Source organism: Erpetoichthys calabaricus, chromosome 1 (genome assembly GCF_900747795.2).
Source record: "Erpetoichthys calabaricus chromosome 1, fErpCal1.3, whole genome shotgun sequence".
NCBI lineage: Eukaryota > Metazoa > Chordata > Cladistia > Polypteriformes > Polypteridae > Erpetoichthys > Erpetoichthys calabaricus.
In genome coordinates, this window is record NC_041394.2 from 59,268,546 (window position 1) to 59,293,480 (window position 24,935).

At 37.7% G+C, this 24,935-nt stretch overlaps 1 protein-coding gene across 2 annotated transcripts in view; it reads left to right on the top strand.

Annotated features, from left to right (window-relative positions):
• The first annotated feature begins 21,229 nt into the window (after positions 1–21,229).
• Positions 21,230–24,935, top strand: part of LOC114650647 (uncharacterized) — an 81,961-nt gene continuing 78,255 nt past the window's right edge. For both annotated transcript variants that reach the window (XM_028800421.2, XM_051933781.1), the window contains exon 1: positions 21,230–21,467. The gene's annotated coding sequence lies outside the window, so the exon portion shown is untranslated. The remainder of the gene's footprint in view (positions 21,468–24,935) is intronic.

A 24,935-nucleotide genomic window follows, 5' to 3' on the forward strand; every position in this document is an offset into this window, starting at 1 on the left:
AGGATAGTAAAATTTCAAAGCCTTTACTTGCCTGCTAAATAGCATCGTCTACACAGCCAAGTTTGAAAACCTTTTCTGGCCACCCCTTATGCTAATAGCCAACACCTTTTGGCAGCTTGACATCTTTGTCTCATGTCCTTTTCACCATGCCATTTTATTGCTAAACTTCCACTCAGTCTTCTGAGATAATATTTTACAATATTGTTGTGGTGTACAAAGTCTGTAAATTTTGTTCTATATTTTTCATTATATTTTATTCAAAACAAAACAACAAATGAACTTAAATATAGGTCACTTGCATGGACAGTTAACATCAAAGGCAATTTGTTTTCCTGAATCACAGTACCATTTGTTTGATCTGAGCAGGAATTCAGGAGATCCTCAAGCTGTATTGATGATTTTATCACCTGTGAAGGCAAGGGCACCAGGACTAAATTGGTTTACAGCTTGGGAAAGGAAGACATGCTATGGTTCAAGTTGTACCCAATTACTGATGGCACTTTATAATAAGTTTCATTAATGAAGCATTACCAACCATTATGTGATAATTAATATAGATATAATTTAATAGATCATGAGTTCTTGTTCATTCAAATATTTATAAATGTTACTAAATGGTAATTCATACATTAGGTAATGTATTTTCAAAACATTTACAAATTATTTAACAAATGGTTAGTAAGGCATTTTATTACCATTTGTTAGGACATTACTCATGTTGACACTGCATTCATTAACGTCTAGCTGATTACAGACAAATGTCTAAATATTAGTTACACATGTTTTATTTATCATATGTAAGTGTGTTGTTCTGGCCCACTCGTAACACTGCAAGAATTTTTGCCAGCTTTCACACTTCATTCAATAGTTGTAGATGTTTTAGACAATTAATCCATTGAAATCATTTGTGCATTTTTATAAATCATTTATCATTAATTTTAGAAGTTTGTGCAGTACCCAATCTATAGTTGAAACTCTTCATGCATTATACAGGTTTGCACATGTTTATAAACCATTTATTCATTAGTTGTTGAGGTTTTTGCAGTTCCTAATCTAAAGTTGCAATGATTCATGCATCAAAAAGGTGTGTAAATGGGTAATTAATACATTAATAGGCACTTGGCTTCAACATGACCAGGTCTGCACCCTGGTTTGTTGAATAGTTTATTTGTAACAGAAAGTAATGGCAGGAACAACTTGGTTTGAATCAACGCATCGTGTTTATTGCCTCAAGAACAGATTTATAATACAGTACATTCTAAAACAGATTATAGATAGATAGATAGATAGATAGATAGATAGATAGATAGATAGATAGATAGATAGATAGATAGATAGATAGATAGATAGATAGATAGATAGATAGATAGATAGATAGATAGATAGATAGATAGATACTTTATTAATCCCAATGGAAAATTCACATTCTCCAGCAGCAGCATAATGAAACAATAAATAATATTAAATTAAAGAATGATAATAATGCAGGTGAAAAACAGACAATAACTTTGTATCATGTTAAATGTTAACGTTTACACCCCCGGGTGGAATTGAAGAGTCGCATAGTTTGGGGGAGGAACGATCTCCTCAATCTGTCAGTGGAGCAGGACATTGACAGCAGTCTGTCGCTGAAGTTGCTCTTCTGTCTGGAGATGATACTGTTTAGTGGATGCAGTGGATTCTCCATAATTGATAGGAGCCTGCTGAGCGCTCTTCGCTCTGCCACAGATGTTAAACTGTCCAGCTCCATGCCAACAATAGAGCCTGCCTTCCTCACCAGTTTGTCCAGGCGTGAGGTGTCTTTCCTCTTAATGCTGCCTCCCCAGCACACCACCGCGTAGAAGAGGGCACTCGCCACAACTGTCTGATAGAACATCTGCAGCGTCTTATTGCAGATGTTGAAGGACGCCAGCCTTCTAAGGAAGTATAGTCGGCTCTGTCCTTTCTTGCACAGCGCATCAGTATTGGCAGTCCAGTCTAATTTATCATCCAGCTGCACTCCCAGATATTTATAGGTCTGCACCATCTGCACACAGTCACCTTTGATGATCATGGGGTCTATGAGGGATCTGGGCCTCCTAAAATCCACCACCAACTCCTTGGTTTTGCTGGTGTTCAGTTGTAGGTGGTTTGAGTCGCACCATTTAACAAAGTCATTGATTAGGTCCCTATACTCATCCTCCAGCCCATTCCTGATGCAGCTCACGATAGCAGTGTCATCAGCGAACTTTTGCACATGGCAGGACTCCGAGTTGTATTGGAAGTCCGATGTATATAGGCTGAACAGGACCGGAGAAAGTACAGTCCCTTGTGGCGCTCCTGTGTTGCTGACCACAATGTCAGACATGCAGTTCCCAAGACGCACATACTGAGGTCTGTCTTTAAGATAGTCCATGATCCATGCCACTAGGTATGAATCTAATCCCATCTCTGTCAGCTTGTCCCTAAGGAGCAGAGGTTGGATTGTGTTGAAGGCGCTAGAGAAGTCTAGAAACATAATTCTTACAGCACCACTGCCTCTGTCCAAGTGAGAGAGGGATCGGTGTAGCATATAGATGATGGCATCCTCCGCTCCCACCTTCTCCTGATATGCAAACTGCAGAGGGTCAAGGACGTGTTGAACCTGTGGCCTAAGGTGGTGAAGCAGCAGCCTCTCTATGGTCTTCATCACATGTGATGTCAGAGCAACAGGCCGAAAGTCATTCAGTTCACTAGGACGTGATACCTTTGGGACTGGGGTGATACAAGATGTTTTCCAAAGCCTCGGGACTCTCCCCTGTTCCAGGCTCAGGTTGAAGATGCGCTGTAAAGGACCCCCCAGCTCCGATGCACAGACCTTCAACAGTTATATTATATCCCTCTTTCATCATAAAGAAATAGTAATGGTAAGACTTTGTTATCAAAAAAAATCTTTAGATTATGTAAAAATAAAGAACAAAAAATTGCTTATACAGTATAAGACTAACAAAAATATCAGATTTTATATCATTCAAGTTATGTCTCCAGGAAACATACAACAGACCTCTCAAACAGTTTTAGTTCCAAAAAATAGTTATGAAACATTTTTCTATCTGAAGAACATTATTTTCATTTTCAAAAATATTACTAATAAAACTATTGATACAAGAACTGTATAACTGATAATACTGGCAAATTTAAAGGAGGTACTAATTTTTCAGACAAAACTATTGTGAAATAATATTCTGTATGTAACATTTCTCAAATGTGAGTATCAACATTTTTAAGTTACATAGCAGATATATTGCATAGCTTTTCCAAAACGAAAAAAAACACCCAATCAATCCTAACAGTATTAAACAAGGTCAAAAAAAAATCAAGTTTTAATTGTATAGCATAATCAGAAATGTTACACCAAACGCTGTATATGTTTTACCTAAAAAAAAAGTTTCAAAACTATGTAAAAATAAATAACTAAATATTTGTTTATATGTACAAACCACAGAATCAATAATTACAGTTTGCTAATGAAGAGTTCTTTTAGGGAACTTGTAAAACTAATGCTATTTTATAAAGTAGCAACAAAAGCTTTGACTAAACAGTGGGACAATATGCAGTCGACTGCATGTTTTTCAGAGGGAGCAGAAACAAATCATTTTTGTATTTTTCAATTTTCCCCTGAACATCTGGATCATTTAAAGCCATTGAGCAGCTTTTTGCAAAATCAAGAAGTTTTTCCCTTCTACTGAAACCACTGGCTAATTCTTCATATTTATGAGGTTGTGTGATGGCCAGCTTGCCTATTGGTGCCGTGGACACAATTGTATTTCTGTCAATACCCACTGCCTTGTATGCAAAATTAAATGATTTTGTTTTCTTGTAGTATTTGTGAACGGCTCTGTACCTTCGGACAACCTGGTCAGAATCACTTGCTGTGGTGATAAACAAATACAAAAAATTACAATTAACAAGCTAGTAATGCTAACGTCAATACCAAAAATATTAATACCTCTGACAACCACTAATTCAAAGTGAATTATTTATTAGTTATCAGTTAAATTATTGTGGCACATATTTAAAGCACTTCATATCATGTGCTGTTGAAGCAGAAGGTGAAAATGTTTTGTCCATTCACATTTTAGAAAAACTACATTTAAAATGTTACTTGTAAAAGGCTGGGTACAATTTACATTCTGATCAGTTGTTAGCTGGAGACGTGTTACGGATAACAGTAACAATGCAATTGGATATGTACACATACAGGTGTTTTTTTTAACACTACAATTACCAAAGCCTACGAAAAAACTCGTAAATCCGTCCCACCTTAAATCCCTTCGCACCTCTCTGTAAGCGTCTTTTCTCTTTTAAATGTGTCGATAAGCAGCAAGTTGCCTGCTATCACATCCCCACAACGCCTCATAAAGTTTTCTCAGCTCAAGTCTGTTTACCTGCGTGTCAGTTGTTTAGAGTTGTACAGACTAGAGTAAATACTATACTACTATACTATATTGTTATTTGGAACACATGCATTTCATGTGTGTTCCGTGTCTACAACAATCTATGTAAACACATTGTTAAAAGTGTATAATGTGTGAAGCCTAAAGTCCAAATATCAAATAAACACTTTCACAAAAGGTACAAGTATAACAAAACAAGTGCGCTTTTATTCAAGAATGTAACTGCAGAAAAGAGTCCACGTTAGGGTGCAGCATTGACGCATCTTTAACATGACTGCTTTGGTGGTGTAACGGTAAGAGCTGCTGACTGGTAATCAAAAGGTCATGAGTTTGATCCCGAACGACTTCGTTTTGAGAAGTGAACTGCTCTTATTCTTACTATTTTAGAATAAAAACATACATTTGATTTTAGTCTGTAACAGCTGGTGTAAATGTATGGTAAAGGTTAGCGTTGTTTTTTTTATTCAGTTTTATTCTCCCAGTTTACGTTCACACTCCCCCTGATCTGACACTGCTGTTTTCACATAAACACGCGCTATAGCAGAAGTGAACTGAGATGATGACGAAGGTTCTACATCGGAGAAAGAATACACGTCTCACTTTTGCATTACTTGCTCCTTATATGTGCGCCATGCCCTCTCAATGTGCTGAGTGTGTGCTCCAGTTATTGGGTTTACACAGCTCACACTGTGGTTTACAGTAAAATGTCGGTAACCACAAGTATGGCAAAAACCCTCTATAGGCACGCCACTTGTCATTTGTTACACCAGTCTTCACATGATGAACAATGAGTGGCACAAGGTGTCTTCTTGCTCTTCTTTCAACCAATCTTAAAACTGGTTTTCCTGCCTTTTCCCTTTGGTGCCTCACAGCCAACATGGCAAACACCCACTTTTTTCTTTTCCATCCACCTGCAGTCCAACCTCTATTGTAATGTTAAGTAGAGTACAAATCTCAGTAACAATGAAACGCTTAAAGAACTACAATATACACTTATTATTAATACTTTAACTACTGCACAATGCATGTAACACAGAAACTCACACTTTTTGAAAACTAGATGAATACTTTACATAAAGAGAAAAGTAATAACTAAATTTTCATTTACATTTATTTGACCAATGCTTTTATCCAAAGTGACTTACAACATTTAAGATACAGTTGGTTACGTTTTTTTTCCCCAATTGGAGCATAGGCAGGTGAAGTGACTTGCTCAGGGTCACACAGTTTCGGTGAGGGGATTTGAACCCACAACCTCATGGTTTAAAGTCCTGTTGACATTATTTATTAACCTTCTTTGCCTTAGGTTCTTACACTGCATTTGAAATATTAAACTAACAATGCGGAGGCAAAAATTTATACTGCCTATAATGGTTCTGAAAATTAATCATACCTTTTTTTTACATCTGAAGTGACTTTCGTCAATAAGAACAAACTCCCTTGGTCCTCCTATGCACTGACCTTTTCTTCTTCTTAATTTATCCATTGCCAAAACACAAACCTCCCCGCACTTTTTTTCCATGTTTCCCAGCTCGGTTCTTTTCTCCCTCCATAGTGTCCAACCTTTCATACAACTATCAAACGCCTTTTCTTTAGCCTTCGCCACCTCTCTCTTTACCTTGCGCCTTATCTCCTTGTACTCTTGTCTATTTTCTGCATGTCTCTGACTATCCCACTTCTTCTTTGCCATCCTCTTCCTCTGTATACTCTCCTGTACTTCCCCATACCATCACCAGGTTTCCTTTTCCTCCTTCCTTTGTCCAGATATCACTCCAAGCACCCTTCTTACTGTCATCCTTACTACATCTGCTGTAGTTTCCCAGCTGTCTTCTTACTCTTCACTGCCACCCAGTGCCTGTCTTACCTCCTCCCTAAACTCAACCTTGCAGTCTTCCTTTTCAACTTCCACCATTTGATCCTTGGCTCTGCCCTCACTCTCTTCCTCTTCTTGATCTCCAACGTCATCCTACAGACCACCATCCTATGATGCCTATCTACACTTTCCCTTGCGACCACTTTGCATTTTTTAATCTCCTTCAGATTGACTTTTCTGCATAGGATATAATCTACCTGTGTGCATCTTCCTCCACTCTTGTACGTCACCCTATGTTCCTCTCTCCTCTTAAAATATGTATTCACCACAGCCATGCCCATCCAACGTCATCCTACAGACCACCATCCTATGCTGCCTATCTACACTTTCCCTTGCGACCACTTTGCATTTTTTAATCTCCTTCAGATTGACTTTTCTGCATAGGATATAATCTACCTGTGTGCATCTTCCTCCACTCTTGTACGTCACCCTATGTTCCTCTCTCTTCTTAAAATATGTATTCACCACAGCCATGCCCATCCTTTTTGCAAAATCGACTATCATCTGCTGCGGTGGGTTGGCACCCTGCCCGGGATTGGTTCCTGCCTTGTGCCCTGTGTTGGCTGGGATTGGCTCCAGCAGACCCCCGTGACCCTGTGTTCGGATTTAGCGGGTTGGAAAATGGATGGATGGATGGACTGTCATCTGATCTTCCTCATTCCTCTCCTTGACACCATACCTATCCATCACCTCCTTGTCTCCTCTGTTCTCTTCACCAACATGTCCATTGAAATCCACTCCAATCACCACTTTCTGTTCCTTGGGTACACTGTCCATCACTTCATCCAACTGACTCCAGACATCATCTTTCTCATCCATTGCACACCCAACTTGCAGGGCATATGCACTAACAACATTCATCATCACACCTCTAATTTCCAGCTTCATAATCATTACTCTGTCTGACACTCTTTTCACCTCCAAAACACTCTTGACATACTGCTCCTTCAGAATAACACCTACCCCATTTCTCCTCCCATCCACACCATGATAAAACAATTTGAATCCACCTCAGATCCACCTGTCCTTACCTTCCATTTAGTCTTTTGCATGCACAATATATCAACCTTCCTTCTCTCCATCATATCAGCTAACTCTCTCCCCTTAATAGTCATATTGCCAACATTCAAAGTTCCTACCCTCAGCTCCACTCTCTGTACTTTCCTCCTCTCCTCTTTCCTCTGGACATGTCTCCCCCTTCTTCTTCTCCTTCTTCTTCTTTGGCCAACAGTAGCCCAATTTCCACCAGCACCATGTTGGCTAACAGTACTGGTGGCGGTCGTTGTTAACCCGGGGCTCAACCGATCCGATATGGAAATTTTTATTGTTGTCCGCATGTTGATCTGGCAAAATTTTACACTGGATGCCCATCCTGACGTAACCCTCCCCATTTATCCAAGCTTGGGACAGACACAAAGAAATACATTGGTTTGTGCATCCCCTGTGGCTGAGTTGAGTAATGTACTAACAAATGGTAAAAAAATGCCTTACTAGCCATTTGTTAATTAAATTGTAAATGTTAAAAAGCACATTACTTAATGTATGAATTAACATTTAATAACATTTATAACTTTTTGAATGAACAAGAACTCATGGTATGTTAAACATAAACATCACATAATGCTTGTTAATGCTTTATTAATGAAAGTTATTATAAAGTGCTACCCTTTGGGTAACTATTTAGAATATGTTTTTTAAAATGTCATCATTTTCTAAACAAACCATGCTAAACTGCAATTAACATTGCATACCTTGTTTGTATTCTTTAATTCAAACTGATTACATTACCAAAGTCCCTTGAGAAATTGAAGCCATTGCTACATTTTCTACCCTGCATTATTCTTTATTAATTCATATGTCTGACTTGCTCTGGCACAACTTTAATAAAGGAGATAAACAAAATAATGTGCAAAATGCAAGCCTTAAATACTAATAGTGGTGGTATAAAGATATTTTTAAATTCCTTATTGGAAGCCTCTGGTGAATCTGCACTTCTACCAAAACATATTAGGAATCAAAGCAGGTATTGAATGACTTGGGGGGTGAAAATAGACATTTAGTGGTGTTACGTTATTAGATAAAAACTATCGCAAAGAACATACAAATTCAGACATATAAAGGAAAAATGTATTATTTTCAAAAGAAATTTTACAAATGAGAGGAGACCATTTAGTCCATCAAGCCTATTTTTTTAACTAATAACTAAGCTGTCCCAATTTTATTATAAGTTTAAAGTAATTTTTTCATCATTTTGAATATGCTATAAAGTAACATTTTAGTAAAATGCTTTCTAGCTTGCTCTAAATTATTTTTGTTTATTTTAGTGCTCTTTTATTGAATAACTATTCACAATGCGATTCACTAATAAGGCAATGATGTGTCTAAGACAGGTTTGATTTTTTTTTTATAGGTAACTGCAATCAGCAATGTTTCTGTCTGTGGAGAGAGTGTCGACCTCATCGAGAGGTTTACTTATATCAGCAGTGTCATTCATGTCTCTGGAGACTTTTCCTATGAACTCAGTAAACGGATTGGCAGAGCATGGGGGGTCATGAGGTTGCTTGAAAGGGGTGTGTGGTGCTCCCAATGTCTTTGCAAAAGTATGAAGGCCCAAGTCTTTAGAGTCCTGGTGCTTCCTGTTTTGCTATATGGCTGCTAGACATGGACACTATCCGGTGACCTGAGACAAAGACTGGACTCTTTCAGTACTGTGTCTCTTTGGAGAATCCTTGGGTCTCCTACTGGTTTGACTTTGTGTTGAACGTGCAATTCCTTACGGAGTCCCGAATGAGGCACATTACCTGCGTTGTGAGGGAGCATTAGTTATGGCACTACAGCCATATGGCGAAATTTCCCAATTGTGATCCAGGTGGCAGGGTCATCATTGTTGAAGACCTGAGCGGCTGAACCAGACCAAAGGGATGCCCACATAACACGTGGCTGCAGCAGATAGATGGTCATTTCCAGAAGTTGGGACTTGACCGCTTATCTGCCTGGGGGGTTGCCAGCTGGGATCCCAAGACGTTTCGTTGTGTGGAGGGTGTGGCAACGTGCTGTACCAATGCATGCTGTCCATCCTGACCTGACCGGTTAACCATCATCTGACTGTTGTTACCTTTTCCCACATGGTGCTGCTGCTGCTGCTGTTCACTTTTCCTACCTACAGTATTGTACCATTACAATTTATTTATTAATTACATGTTTTAAAAGCTGTACACCACATGAGAGTTCCCTGTGGTAAATCAGCTGTAATTTACAAAATGAAAACTTGTTTAAAAATTTCTGTTAAAACTAATTATAGTGAGTCTTTAAATGTGTTGCACTATTTGCCCATTTCTTCATGTGCCTCAAAAGTTAAACTTAATTACAAATGAGAAATTCTGAACTTACATTCAGAGTACATATATTGAAAGATGTCTGAAAATTCATAATGTATTACTATATACAAGAATGGCTGTGAGAAAAAAGTTCCTATGCGAATTAGAGGGAAGTCTCAGTTCCTACCTGAACATTCCACACCTGTGTCTTAAGCATGCAGGGCAGAATTGAAGACTTCAGTCATCTGTTTGACAGTCCATCAAAGCAGACTTCATTCTTTCACATTCAGCACCACTTAGCCAGGCTGGCTCAGTTCCCTATCAAAGGTGAGCCAGAAGGGATGATGACAGAGCCTCCCCACATCCCAGCTGTCTGCACACGACAGAGGCAGGTAAAGTGACTTGTGTAAGGTTGCAATAACTGGTGACTGAGGACTGACTCAGGACCATTGAGCTTTAGAGTCTACGTCCTGGACTTCAATCAACCAATACTTCAATATTTGTTGCTCTTAAAAATAAATATGAAGCAGAGATATGGAAGTGAACTATTTTACATAGTAAGATGTTTTTCCACTCATTTATGACATTTATGCAAAATACAAATTTGCCACTAGTTTTGTACATGTGTTCATTCATCCGTTCATTTCTGAAACTGGCATATTCTTACAGCTTCACATTTTTTTGACTTCTGCCTTATTAAATGTTTCTGAGTGCAGAACAGTAAACAAAGACAAATAAACATTAAAGTCGCAAGATACAAATATTCAGCACACGACAAAGACAAAGTGGAAGGGAAAAATACTTAATTAAAGCACTGAGTGAAGAATGCTGTCACAGTTGTCTAACAAATACAAACCAGCAGAATTCCCAGTCAATGTGCTGAAAAAAATTTGAGTGACAAGGTTGAGTATCCATATCTTACTTATTATACTTGACCATCCATTCATTCACTGTCTGAACCTGCTCATTTCACTTGAGGGTTAAGGGAAATTAACCCTATACTGTGGGGAACATTCACATACCCGCTCAAAATCTGATCAATTTAAACTCTCCAATGTATATAAGTCTGTATGTATATCCCCCAAAACAGGAATGGTTTAACAGGTGGAGGCCACTGACATTTTCCAATCCTCATCTTTTCTGACTGTTTTTTCACTAGTTTTGCATTTGGCTATGGTCAGTGTCACTGCTGGTAGCATGAGGCGATACTTGGACCCTACAGAGGTTGCACAGGTAAGTCCAACTTCTCCAGGATGGCACATCAATATGTACCATTGCCAGAAGGTTTGCTGTGTCTTCTAGGATAGTCTCAATGACATGGAGGAGATTCCAGTAGACAGGCAGTTACTCTAGGAGAGCTGGACAGGGCCATAGAAGGTCCTTAACCCATCAGCAGGAACAGTATCTGCTCCTTTGGGCAAGGAGGAACAGGATGAGCACTGCAAGAGCCCTACAAAATGACCTCCAGCAGGCATGAGGGTGGCCTATGCCCAATTTCCAATTTACCCAAGGGACAGAAAAAGCCCTGTGCCCACTGCCCAGCACTGTGGAGCTCGATTGGCATTTGCCATAGAATACCAGAATTGGCATGTTCACCAGTGGCGCCCTGTGCTTTTCACAGATGAGAGCAGGTTCACCCTGAGCACATGTGACAGATGTGAAAGGGTATGGAGACGCTGTGGAGAATGTTATGCTGCCTGTAACATCGTTCAGCATAACCGGTTTGGTGGTGGGTCAGTGATGGTTTGGGGAGGCATATCCATGGAGGGACACACAGACCTCTACAGGCTAGACAACGGCATCTTGACTGCCTTTAGGTATTGGGATGAAATCTTTGGACCCATTGTCAGACCCTATGCCGGTACAGTGGGTCCTGGGTTCCTCCTGGTGCACAACAATGCCCGGCCTCGGATTTAGTATTAAGTAATAATCAAGATAGAATTGAGCGTGTAGAGGTGATTGAACCACTAGGGTCAAGTGACCATAATATAATACACTTCTCAGTATTTTGTAAGAGTGCAGATGCAAAGTCTAAAATTGTTAAATTCAACTTTGGCAGGGCAAATTTTGAGCAGATGCGACAATGTCTAAGTAGGATACAGTGGGATAAGCTTTTAAGTGTGGAGACAATCGAGGAGCAGTGGAGCAGGTTTGAAAATGTTTTACATGTAATGCAGGACAGATACATACCTAAATTTGGAATTAATAGGAAATTTCAAAAAACTTCACAGTGGATTAATAAAAATTTAAAAAAGAAGTTGCAAAGGAAAAAACTGCTTTATAAGGCATATAAGACTAATGACTGCAAAGTGAATCGTAGAGTGTATGAGAACATGAGAGAAACTATTAAGAAGGATATCAGGGAGGCTAAAAGACAGTTGGAAAGGAATATAGCAGATAAGGCGAAAGAAGACTCTAAGAGATTCAGTATTTTAGAAGTAAAAGAACAGTCAAGGAGGAGGTGAAGTGCATCAGGAATAGTAAAGGGGAATTAAAATATACAGACAGTGAAATAGTGGATGACTTAAACTTCACAAGTGAGCAAGTAGATAACCTCCCAAAGGTAAATGAAACTACTAAGGAGGTACTGAGGGATTTGGAAATTGTAGAGGGAGAAGTGCTGCTCAAAATAAATAAGTTGAAATCAAACAAATCACCAGGACCAGGTAATATTTACCCTCAAGTTCTTAAGGAGGCTAGCAAGTACATATATAAATCCTTTGACACATATTTTTAGGAAGTCACTGCACACTGGAGAGATTCCGAAGGACTAGAAAATGGCAAATATCATCTCATTATATAAAAAGGGTGACAGGGCAGATCCAAGCAACTATAGGCCAGTAAACTTAACATGCATCGCAGGAAAATTAATGGAAAGAATTATTAAGGATAAGATTGAGCAACACTTGGCAACGACAGGAGATAATCAGAACAGTCAGCATGGGTTCAGAAGAGGGAGGTCGTGTTTTACTAACATGCTGGAATTCTATGAGGAGGCAACAAAAGGATATGATCAAAGTGGAGCACGTGATATTATTTATCTTGACTTTCAGAAAGCATTTGATAAGGTGCCACATGAGAGGATGGGCATCAAACTAAAAGAAGTGAGAGTTCAGGGTGATGTTTTTAGATGGGTGCAGAATTGGCTCAGACACAGGAAGCAGAGAGTGATGGTGCAAGGGACCTTATCAGAACTTGCCGATGTTAAGAATGGAGTTCCACAGGGGTCAGTGCTAGTGCTGTTGCCATTTTTAATATATATAAATGATTCAGATAGGAATATAAGTAACAAGCTGGTTAAGTATGGGGCGGCACGGTGGCGCAGTGGGTAGCGCTGCTGCCTCGCAGTTGGGAGATCTGGGGACCTGGGTTCGCTTCCCGGGTCCTCCCTGTGTGGAGTTTGCATGTTCTCCCCGTGTCTGCGTGGGTTTCCTCCGGGTGCCCCGGTTTCCTCCCACAGTCCAAAGACATGCAGGTTAGGTGGATTGGCGATTCTAAATTGGCCCTAGTGTGTGCTTGGTGTGTTTGTGTGTGTCCTGCGGTGGGTTGGCACCCTGCCCGGGATTGGTTCCTGCCCTGTGTTGGCTGGGATTGGCTCCAGCAGACCCCTGTGTTCGGGGGCGGCACGGTGGCGCAGTGGGTAGCGCTGCTGCCTCGCAGTTGGGAGATCTGGGGACCTGGGTTCGCTTCCCGGGTCCTCCCTGCGTGGGGTTTGCATGTTCTCCCCGTGTCTGCGTGGGTTTCCTCCGGGCGCTCCGGTTTCCTCCCACAGTCCAAAGACATGCAGGTTAGGTGGATTGCCGATTCTAAATTGGCCCTAATGTGTGCTTGGTGTGTGGGTGTGTTTGTGTGTGTCCTGCGGTGGTTTGGCACCCTGCCCAGGATTGGTTCCCTGCCTTGTGCCCTGTGTTGGCTGGGATTGGCTCCGGCAGACCCCCGTGACCCTGTGTTCGGATTCAGCGGGTTGGAAAATGGATGGATGGATGGATGGTTAAGTATGCAGATGATACCAAGATAGGTGGATTAGCAGATAATTTGAAATCCGTTATATCATTACAATAGGACTTGGATAGCATACAGGCTTGGGCAAATTTATGGCAGACGAAATTTAATGTCAGAAAATGTAAAGTATTACACATAGGAAGTAAAAATGTTAGGTTTGAATACACAATGGGAAGTCAGAAAATCGAGAGTACACCTTGTGAGAAGGATTTATGAGTCGTAGTGGACTCTAAGCGGTCGACTTCCAGACAGTGTTCAGAAGCCATTAAGAAGGCTAACAGAATGTCAGGTTATATAACATGATGTGTGGAATACAAGTCCAAGGAGGTTATGCTCAAGCTTTATAATGCACTGGTGGGGCCTCATCTGGAGTAATGTGTGCAGTTTTGGTCTCCAGGCTACAAAAAGGACATAGCAGCACTAGAAAAGGTCCAGAGAAGAGCAACTAGGCTGATTCCAGGGCTACAGGGGTTGAATTGTAAGGAAAGAATAAAAGAGCTGAGCCTATATAGTTTAAGCAAAAGAACATTAAGAGGTGACCTGATTTAAGTGTTTAAAATTATGAAGGGAATTAGTACAGTGGATCGAGACTGTTATTTTAAAATGAGTTCATCAAGAACATGGATACACAGTTGGAAACTGGTTAAGGGTAAATTTTGCATAAACATTAAGAAGTTTTTCTTTACACAAAGAACGATAGGCACTTTGAATAAGCTACCAAGTAGTGTGGTAAACAGTAGTAACTTAAGTAACTTTCAAAACTCGACGATGTTTTTTGGAAGAAATAAGTGGATAGGACTGGCAAGCTTTGTTGGGCTGAATGGCCTGTTCTCGTCTAGAGTGTTCTAATGTTCTAATGTCTGGTTGATTAATGACTGCAAATTATCCATATACAGTACTGTATTAATGAGATAATACGATGTATGTTTTTGAGTAAACCCAGTACAGGGTTGGTTTCTGCCTTAATTATAATACCTCCAGGAAAAAGTGGATTAAAAATAGACTCTTGGCTAATGACTACTAATTCTAATTGTAATGTAGCATTAGAATGAACTGCAAGACATTCTAGAATTGAAAGCAGAGGCTCTATCATGATGAATATGTCTGCTAATTAAATTCTATTAAATTTGCTATTTTTAAAATACAAACAAAGTGTACTAGATGTAAAATGCTGAACATGACAGTATTTTGGACTAACTGCTAATAATTGCTGAAATTTGTAAATCACTAATAACATGCGGCTTTGCTAAATGTAAACAAAGTGAATAAAGTTTTGCGCTGAACCTGGTCCAGCACTTTTGTTTAGTAATTCTGACTGTCTGTTGAGGTTTTAAAATCTAGCAAAATAGCATTAGCCTCAGTCAGTTAGAATATTCAATCCAGTATTTGAGATAAGTTTTTACATTCTTTTATGGAATGAATTTCAGAATACAACAACCTAGTAAACTGATGTGAAAGCCATTTGCAGTTCCTGATACCCAGAAGTAACAACACAGCGTTATATGATATCTAATGGAAAACTTGTCCCAGACCGCAGGAGAAAACAATTTAACAGGAAGAAATTGATTGCTGCCGACCACAAAAGAAAGTAACCTGATAGGCATTGATTGAACATTGGTGAAGACACAAGCTGTTGCTGTTTTGTTTCCTCCCTTTTAAATTGTTGGCATCTTATACAGTACATTGGGCCGACAGTGAAGGAAGCACAAAAGTGCTTTCAAACCTTCTTAATATCAGACATTTATTGCATTTTTTTATTTTATACAGTGGGTCTGTGCATCTCTTTTGTATCTTAATTAATTTATTCTGGTTAACTTATAGTACTTTTGTAGCATCCTTCATGTAACAAAAACTATATACTAAGACAAGCCGTCAAAATTGTTACAAGCCTGCTTATAATAAAATCTTACCCTTGCAAAAATAAAGTATATTTTGAATATATGTAAAAAATATATATTTCTACCAATATGAATATATTGCATTTTAAAATATGTTGCAATATATCTTAAAAATAAATATATCATAATATCTTACAGAATACTAAAATATATTATGGCAGTTTTTGATTATTGCAATATATTTTCCAAGTGTAAAAATGTAAACTGCCCACTAGAGGACGTCAGGCCCACAGGCCACCCTCATGAAGTCCGTTTCTGATTGTTTGGTCAGAGACATTCACACCAGTGGCCTGCTGCAGGTCATTTTGTAGGGCTCTGGCAGTGCTCATCCTGTTCCTCCTTACCCAAAGGAGCAGATACCGGACCTGCTGATAAGTTAAGGACCTTCTACAGCCCTGTCCTGCTCTCCTAGAGTAACTGCCTGTCTCCTGGAATCTTCACCATGCCCTTGAGACTGTGCCGGGAGACACAGCAAACCTTCTGGCAATTGCACATATTGATGTGCCATCCTGAAGAAGTTGGACTATGTGTGCAACCTCTGTACGGTCCAGGTATTGATATGCTACCACTAGTGACACTGACCATAGTGAAATGCAAAACTAGTGAAAAAACAGTCAGAAAAGATGAGGAAAAGGAAGATGAGTAGGGAAAAAAGTTATTGCCCACGACCTGTTAAACTATTCCTGTTTTGGGGGTCGTCTCATTGTTGCCCCTCTAGTGCACATGCTATTAATTTCATTAACACTAAAGCAGGTGAAACTGCTTAACAACCTCCTCTGCTACTTAACTGACCAGATCAATAGCCCAGAAGTTTCATTGACTTGATGCTATACTCTGATTAAAAAGTGTTCCTTCAATGTTTCTGAGCAGTATATTTCTAAATATACTTTTCAATACAGTAAATTCTAGTTATAATATACTATATATTTCAGAGCATGCAAATATTTCAATATATTTTAATATATATTTGTCACTTTTTGTATATTTTGTATATTAAGTTGCCACTAAGTGAAAATTTTCTAAACAGATTCTGTACTGTTTTATTGATCTATAGAAACTAATCAAAGAATTACACATTTAACAAATTACTAGTAAATTTTAACATCACAAAATTTTTTTAAATTTTTTTTGAAATGTCAAAAAAAACAAGCTTACTGTCTATGATTCAGCATGGAACACATCACACCCTACATGTGCTGACATTAATACATTGGATTCTTAGAGAAGCCTGCGTTAAACTTTTTTCTAGGTGAAACATAAGCCATTAATGATCATTCAGAGACAAACATTTGGACATACACTGTATTGCATGTCTTATATACGATGTATTTATAAATATGTTTGTTCAAAATATATTAAGGGGAATCTATGTTTCATATTCCAAGTATAATCATGAAATTAAATATATATATTTATATTTGAACTACATAAATATAACATTATATTATAAGACATGTCCACATATTTTTCTGATATATTGGAATATATTTCATTTTCGTAAGGATAGTAAGGATGAGTATAAGCAGGAATCAATATAGTAAGTCATAAATAATGCAACTAAAAATCATATTTAAAGTAGACAACACAAAATAGAAAACAAAGAAAAAATAATATATTCAAGGAAATGTAAGACGCCTCAGCAATAATAATCATCCACCTTAACAAAAAGACAAGTGTTTGTGTATGTGTGTGTCTGTCCGGTTGCGGGTGGTGGGTACGGCAATGCGCTGAACCAGTGCATGCTCCCCAACCTGACCTGACCTGACCCGATGGTGCATCGCAAACAATAATGCTGAATACGTCCAACAGAGAGTACCTGCCAGATGGACAGAAATCCACTTTGTTCCTCAATACAGTGTGGGTTTGTGTTTCTGTGAATCCATCCAGTTGCTATGTCTCTGTTGTAAGACATTTGATATGGGATTCATAAAAGCAGTGTTAATGTTTGTGATATACCATCTGTTGGAAAGAAAAATCCAATGCATTTTATTACTACATGAATTACAAAATGCATTCCAATAGATGATGCACTGCAAACATTAATGCTGAATACACTGAGGTCTATGTTGATTTCTTAGATTTCAACCCATTGTAGACTGGTAGCACAGTTTGTCATTAATAGTAAGCACTTTGTTTTTTTCAATGATCACTTTCCTTCTCAACTTATTCCTGTCATTAGTTAACCCTAAATAACCCACTTCCCTACAGGATGATAACCTCTTCTTTCAGTTTGATTCCTCCCAATGTCTTCATCTCCTGATCCATTCCAATCTCCAGCAATCTGCCCCAAACATTTAATTTTGGCAGTACAGTCTTCTTCACTATGCCCACTGGCGTCCAAATATAGTAAGAATCCAATTTGGAAGTTTGAACAACAAGACCTCTCAATACCTTCATTCTATTGTGTCTCTGCACATCACTACAAGAAGTTCATTTTCTGCTTCAATTGGCCTGATGAATGTCTCACCTCTCGCCAAGTGTGCTATTTTATGATTACACTAAAGATGCACATTTTTGGGGAGTAGGGGGAAACCAGAATACATAGATGTCATGAACAATACAGTCTGGTAAATAGCACTGATATGGAGATTAATATTCTTAAGGGCAATTCATGGAAGAAGTCAAAGTATGAATCAAAACACTAAAGAAGATTTGGCAAAACTTAAAGGTCAAATAAAGGCTCAAAGTCATGAAAACAATGCTTGTTATAATCAAATGGAATTCTTTACAGAAGGCTGCTCAAGAAGGAATTGTCCTTTAATAGAACCTTTGTTTTTGAAAAGTTCAGGTGTCAATTGACATGCTATTCGATCTCAAATAACCAAATACGACATGTTGTAAGTTATGTGCTTAAAAGCTTAGTGCCATGACAACAACAAAACAGAAACCATGGAAACAAATGGAAAATACAAATAGCAAAAAACATTTATTTTTTTAAACCCTAAAAGTGGTCAGAACAGGGAATATCCATATCATGAAATCCTTTGAGAAATAGTCATCCTTATTTTCTTAAAGTTCAGCTATTGCCATCAAGGTTCCCAAGAGCAAACAGCAACATATATAAGAACTCCTTCATTCCTATAGCTATAAGCATTTTGAATTCTGTTGCTTGTAGGGATGCTGCTTAATTCTGAATTATTATTTTGTGTATTTTAAAGGTAATTATTTTTCTTTGTATTAATCCTGAGCATTTCTACTTATGATAACACATTTTGTGATTTGTGTTAATGTTTTTTTTACAATTGACTTATATTCCACACATCATGATATATACCATAACATCCTATTAGCATTCTTAATCACTTCTGTACATTGTCTTGATATAGATAGTGATCAGTCCACTGTGACACCTAGGTTCTTCTTATAAAGTGCTTTTACAAGTTTCAGACCTCCCATTGTGTATTCATATCTAACATTTCTACTTCCTACAAGTATTACCTTGCATCAAATTTCATCTGACAAAAAAACTGCCTAAGCCTGTATGCTATTCAAGTCTCACTGTAACAATTTAGCCGATTGTACATCCTACTGATCCTACCATCTAGTTTGGTATCATCTGCAGACTTAATCAGCTGATTATTGATTATATTCTTGTCTAGATCATTCATCTACATTAAAAAGAGTAGGGACCTTCGCACTGACCCCTGATGGACACCACTTTTAATATCATCTCATTCTGAAAATACTCCTCTGACCATAAGGTCTTGTTTCCTGTGTTCGAGCCAATAATGTACTCACCTATACACTGCCTAGAATTCTCACTTGTTTTATTGTGATCCCTTATTCTATGAACATCAAGTTACTCACTGTTGTGATGTGAGATTTTGCATTTAAGTTGATACATTTTTTGTATGTCTTTATTTGTAACTTAGGCGAAGCAATGTAATATTAGTGTTACATTATGTGAGTAGCATTCACTCCCCACCAAGAATGGGTCTCTTTGAATTTTACAACAGGATTTGGGGCATGTGCCTTAAACCAGTTTGACAAGTGTTTCTTTGCTAAGGTCTCTCAACCCCAGTAAGAAAGCCAGGCTGCCTAACTGCCAAGCTTTACATTAACATATGGTTTTGGGGGATGGCAGGTGTTAAGATTTTTTCTGTTCCCCCATTGATCTGAAGTATGGCTGTTTGGAACTGGCTTGAATCAGAAGCCTTTAAGTACCATGATGTCCTATTGGCTCTAGGGGTTGGACAGAGAATCTAGAAATCTGCTTGCTTAACCTCACACTCTCTCTCTTACTAACATCTGATGAAGGAGCATCTCTCTCTCTTATCAAACTGATGAACTGAAAGGACAACACAATGGAGACCACAGCTCGGCAGCCATATTGGAACAGGCATGCATCAATGATGCCTTAAATAGAGACATTAAGTAACAAACAAGTCTGTGTGCCACCTGAAACTACATATCACCATTTAATCTAGTTGTATGGTTGCCAATATTCAAATGTTCTTTGCATATTGTTATTACTTATGAATATTACCAATAACACATTGTTTAAATTGTAACTTAACTTCTGCTTGTCTTTTACTACACCTAATTGCCTGAGGTTATAGAGATAGAAGGGAAAGTGGGGCGAGGTTATATACTGTAATACCTTAAAAACAGTGCTAAGTCTGTGAGATTTGAGGCGTTCTGACAAAGGCTACATATTAATAATACAAAAGGGGAAAGTAGAGTAAAATATTACTCTACCAAAACAAAACACTCACTTTGGATAAAAGGATAAAGTAATAAAATAAACATAAAAGTATTAAATAACTCACTTATATTCTGTTTTGTTAGATTTTGTCTCTTTTTGTTCCTCCTTTCTTTTTTTAACTTTGATTTTTTTCTTTTTTTTATCTTCTTTTTTCTAATTTGACTATGAAGTTATTTGTTGTATAAGTTTGACTTGATTGTATGCATGTTATTTTCTTCAAATAAATACATGAAAATTTAAATAAATAAATAGCTCACTGTAAGTCATGTAAGACAATCTGTTTGTAAACCTGGAACATTGAACATGGAACACTGAAATTGATTCTTGATGAAGATGATGTGACTTAAGCAACGGCAGGAAGGATGGATAAATACACATATAGATTTGCCTTTCAGGTAAAAAATGAACTGGCAAAAGAGCAGAAGAGACAAGTAATAATAATTCATTACATTTATATAGCACTTTTCTCAGTACTCAAAGTGCTATTCACACAGGGAGGAACTGGGAAGCAAACCCACAATCTTCCACAGTCTCCTTACTGGAAAGCAGCAGCACTACCACTGCACCACCTGTGAGGACAGTAGGTCAGTCTGACCCATGTGCTGATTTAACAAGATGACCTCTATTGAACCAATGAGTGTGTCTGCAGTCCAGCGTCCTATAGTGTGCTCTCCAAGCTGTTTTTGCACTTAAACTCTGGCTGTCCTTCTAGTCTTCCAATAATTTTTCATTTCTTAAATGCAATTTAATTAATCATTTAGGAGGATGGCCTTAAATGTCCTGTCCAGGGTTCATAGCTTTAGAAAAAGTGACACCCTTTATACAGTATCTGCAGAAGAGAAGCTGAGACCAGTACTACCTACAAATGGCTGTAAATTATTTTTAGCACACTGCTCCACTGGTCACTAGAGTACTGCTTTTTAGACTGTCAATTTGTGAAATATACTGGCTTGTTTATTCTTCACCTGCCTTCTAACCTATAATGTACTGCACTGACCATGACAAATAAATTGATAAAATTCAAGCAACTTTACATACATATGACGTTGCACAGGAAATGCAAAATGTGACTAGTTAAAAATAAGGTTATATGAGGAAACAGAAGTTCCTGTAACTTGGCTGTCATTTTTTCAAAAGAAGATAGACTGAAAAAGAGAAGTTTACAGATATTAGCGAAGGCAACACGAGGCATGCTTAGTTGTGAGCGCTTAGTGTTTTTAATACTAATTCTGGAAATAAGTTTAGCAACTGCTTAAGGTAAGCTGTACTGTTTTGTTATGGTACATATATCTGTATTACTAATGTGATGATTCAAGCACAGAAAGATAACAAAGATACACAAAGGGTTACAAACTCTGTCTGTTTTATTATCTTTTTTAATGAATTCTGGTTAGAATAGAAGGTTATGGTTCTGTTCATCTTCTTGTTACAATTGCATTGAGTGCTGGGCTGTGTATCAGTTAAAATATTGAAATAAAAGTGCAACTCTGCTAAATAATGTTAAGAAGACCTTTACAGTTTTCCTTTTGTTTAAGATTTAAGTCATTTAAATTATTCTAATATTCATAATGTCAAGCTACATCATGCAGATGAGCTGCCTATAGGATGAGGAGTGGGTGCAGTATAGTTGTTAGTCTGTGTTGGCTGTGTGAAATGATGGGGGAAGATGCATATGTACTGTACATCGCTGAGATGGGGGATCATGGGCTGCCCCGAGTTATCTGCCAAGGTCACGTTAGTGTTTTGTCTGATTTCTGTGTATTGCTTGGAGCAGCAGAAATGTTATTCCGTGTAGGAGCTTGCATCAGTCATTTGCTCTTTATTTATGCAGTGCATGCAACTGCATAGGTTTTAAGCTTTAAAATATAACTTTGGTAGCTACTGCCATTAATATGTATTTTTGAGCTGCTGTCACAAACAAAAATGATCATATTAGAAAAGAAAAAACTTGCAGCAAAGCCATTCCTTCCATCCATCCATTGTCCAACCTGCGGAATCCGAACACAGGGTCACGGGGATCTGCTGGAGCCAATCCCAGCCAACACAGGGCACAAGGCAGGGTACCAATCCCAGGCAGGGTGCCAACCCACCGCAGGCCATTCCTTTTAATTTACCATTTGATCTATTGCTTAGATAAAGTCAGCATCTTTAAAGTATATAAAATATTACTTTAACCTTTGGTTCTATATATTTAAAGAGCAAACTGCTACTCAAACTCCTTTGCTTGTTGTATTATTAGTAAAAAAATGAAACACCAAGGTGTGTCAGTAGATAAATGTTAAAAGAACATACTTGCTTATTTTTTTCCAGTTACCAATATAATAAAAAGAGTGTAATTGTTTCTGAGTCATGCAAAGGTTCAATTCAAATATTTCTATCTTAAAATAACTGGTAAGGCCTTTTTTGATAAAGCAAAACAAAATGTTCTCACTTCATTTCTTATTTTGTGAAAATTCTTTATAAGACTAAAACACTTTAAAATGAAAATTGTACTATTAAAGGGCTCTAACTATGCAAGAACAAAAAGTTTTGAAGCAAGCAATAATAATTACATTTATTCATAAGAGCAATAATTGGAAGTTCTAAGATCCTGAAACTAGTATGCCAAGTCTTTCAAAATGCATTAGTAATGCAGACATTTAAATGCGTTATAAATAAAGACACTCCTACGGTACTCCATATTTTCTGCCACCCTGAATATACTCTTTTACAAGATGTGTGTTTTCAAGTAACAGCATGACACAGTTTTAAGCTAAGTAACTTGCAAAGATAGAACAGATAACAGAAAACAACGGGTATGGTCTATTAAGTTCAACTATTGCAAATGCAGAAGATCGATGCATAGGCATGCTTTAAACATTTAAGTCGTAGTGTTCAGGTTTAAGAAACAGTCTACTGAATCAGTCTGATCAATCTGATAATGTTATAAAGAATACCACAGAACAATGTAGAAAATGAGCTATTTTTTATTGTTATTATTAACTACATCTTGATGAGATGAGAGATGAGTTGGGGCTGACGATGTTGATTGTTGCATCTGATAAAGGTATTGATGACAAAGCAACATGTCTGGTTAAGAAATACTTAAATGAATTTAGAAGCACATATGAAATTTTAATGAGTAAAAGAGCTGGAGATCGTTCATTTTCCAAACCTGATTATCCAGAGCAGGGTTGAGGAGAAGCTGTAGCGTGTCCCAGCAAACATCAAACACAAGACAGGAACAAGCCAAAGAACAAGGCACCAACACAATGCAGGATGAATACCCAAGCACAACTATGCCTGATTTAACAATGACAGTTCAATTAACCTCCAAGTCTTTGGACTGTGGAAGGAAACTGTAGCACCTGGAGGAAAGCCTTGGGCAGCAGAAGAACAAAAAACCCCACACAGGGAGCAACAAGGACTTAAACCCCAATCTCTTGTTGCAAGGCAACCACTGCACCACCCAAGTCAAGATGGCAGGAGCAATTATTTTAGAAAATGGTGTGGTATCTGATTGCACTACTACCTCTATGCATTTGGGTACCTGCCAAATGATTAGTTACATAAATAATAATAAAAAAAATGAATTACATAAAAATTCAAAAACAACCGCATTCAACAGCATTTACAAAAAGGCCGTGCTCCGTAACAAAATTAGGAATTTGTCACCAACCAAAGGTTTTGCATGGCCTTTTAAACATCATTGTCAAATTTAGGACATTTCCATTTTACTATTTTGGGGAATTGATTTAAATTAGCAGTTGTCCTCTTGCCTTTTTATTTTCTTTCTTATTTTAAATACTTCTGTAGTGTGACCAATTAAAATAAAAATAAAACAACTAATTTTCTTCAGATCTGTCCTGATAGTGTAGTTAATGAAACCAGGATATAAAGACAAAAGGATTTAGCAAAAAGAAGTGAAGAAACACAAACCATGTGGTAACCAGAAAGTCAAAATGATTGTGCAACTAAAACCAAGATTTCAGGCAAAAAATAAGAATTAAAGAACCTTAGCTAGGAGTCAAAATATGCATATAAAAAAAGTAAGAAAAATGGGTGCAAGAAAGGTTGATAAGGACTGAATTCAAAATATTTATGTCAGTGATGTGACATAAGATGTCACTCTATGTGAATCACGTGATTGGCAACCACAGTTAGAAACAATAAACAAATGGTGGTGCTGGGGTGTCCATGTAATTTTCAAATTGTTGTGGAAAGTGACAACCCTTATTACAACTCCAAAATCATGCACAACTAATATGTTTATATTAAGTGTGTGAATGAAAATCATTAATATACCTAAACATGTGCTCATTGTCCGTATATGCCATACTGGATGCATATTTACTAGTGTACCTTGTATTTTAGTCTTTTTGTACCAGTACTAAAAGTTCATATCACTGAACTAGAATCACCAAGGTTGGTCCAATCCTATTTTTAATATAATGGTTCAATGTATTCTGATGTAAAGCTTTAATGAATTGAGTTTGAATATATATTGACTATTTTTGTGTGCAATCCCTAACTTGTTTAAGCATATGAGCAAAAATGTTATTTGTTCTCACTTTTTAGCTTATCATAACATATCTCTCTATAAATTCAGTGTTTTCATATAACCACAGCTTTGCTTTGGCTTCTACTTGTAGCCTATTAGTGACCTCTTCCCATGCTTAGTTCTAACTTCCACCATAAAAATGTAAGAATTAAGATCCTCTTTCATAAGGTACACCTCTAATTATG